This window comes from Cornus florida, unplaced genomic scaffold (genome assembly GCF_030987335.1).
Source record: "Cornus florida cultivar Cherokee Brave unplaced genomic scaffold, ASM3098733v1 CherokeeBrave_3.0.0_Hap2_Chr06, whole genome shotgun sequence".
Lineage (NCBI taxonomy): Eukaryota > Viridiplantae > Streptophyta > Magnoliopsida > Cornales > Cornaceae > Cornus > Cornus florida.
This window is the reverse complement of record NW_026775576.1, coordinates 87,449,709-87,451,024: the sequence shown is the minus strand read 5'-3', so window position 1 is coordinate 87,451,024 and position 1,316 is coordinate 87,449,709. Positions and strand designations below refer to the sequence as shown.

General features: G+C 28.9%; 1 pseudogene; it reads left to right on the top strand.

The window, feature by feature from the left end:
• The first annotated feature begins 340 nt into the window (after nt 1-340).
• Nucleotides 341-469, top strand: LOC132315118 (U2 spliceosomal RNA; annotated as a pseudogene).
• The last annotated feature ends 847 nt before the right edge of the window (nt 470-1,316 follow it).

Sequence of the window (1,316 nt, the reverse complement as noted above, 5' to 3'; positions counted from 1 at the left end):
ATAAATAAATAAAATAAAATTATAATTCAAATTACAAATTACTTAATAAAATTTATAAAAATTTATTTAAAGAATTTAATTCAAATTACAAATTACCTAATAAAATTCAATTTTCTTGTCCCACATCGGTTTTCAATTATAAAGAATTACATAAAGCCTCTTCTAAAACTATATAACTAAATAAATGTTAATCACACCTCACACCTTTCTTGGTCTTTTGGCTAAGATCAAGTATAGTATTAAATTTTTTTCGATCGGGTCAACTAGAGTAGCTTATTACTTTGTCCCACATCGGTATAGAAGTCTCTTATATAACTATAAACCTAAATAAATATTAATCACATCTTTCTCGGCCTTTTGGCTAAGATCAAGTGTAGTACTAATTTTTTTTGGGTCGGGTCAACTAGAGTAGCTTGCTACTTTGTCCCACATCAATTTTGAGTTATAAAGGATTACATAAAAACCTTTTTATAAAACTATAAACCTAAAGAAATATAAATCACACATTTCTCGTCCTTTTGGCTAAGATCAAGTGTAGTACTAATATTTTTTTGGTCGAGTCAACTAGAGTAGCTTGCTACTTTGTCCTATATAGGTTTTGAGTTATAAAAGATTACATGGAAGCTTATTATAAAACTATAGACCTAAAGAAATAGTAATCACACCTTTCTCAACCTTTTGGCTATTATTAAGTTGAATTTTATTGTCCCACATCGGTTTTGAGTTATAAAGGATTACATGGAAGCCTCTTATAAAACTATAAACCTAAAGAAATATGATCAAGCTGAATTTTATTGTACCACATCAGTTTTAAGTTATAAAGGATTACATGAAAGCCTCTTACACTTTTCTCGACTTTTTGTCTAAAGATCAAGTTGAATTTTATTTTTTTGTCCCACATCAGTCTTGAGTTATAAAGGATTATACGGAAGTCTCTTATAAAATAATAAACCTAAAGAAATATTAATCACACCTTTATCGACCTTTTGTCTAAGATCAAGTTGAATTTTATTAGTCCACATCAATTTTGAGTCATAAAGGATTACATGGAAATCTCTTAAACTATAGACTTATAATCTCTTCGGTAGAAAAAAAAAAGGAATGGAAAGAAAACAGGAGGGAATGAACAAAATTCCTTCCTTCGGTAAGGAGACACAGAGGGGGAAAGGATAATAAAAAAGATGTCTTATCCCTCATTCTTTACAAATTTTCATCCGCCCAAATTTGGGCGGAAGGCAGGAGAGAAAACAAGTGGAGCTATTATAAAATTATTAAATTACAATATTATCCTTTCCAAATATTAAAAATTAAACCCA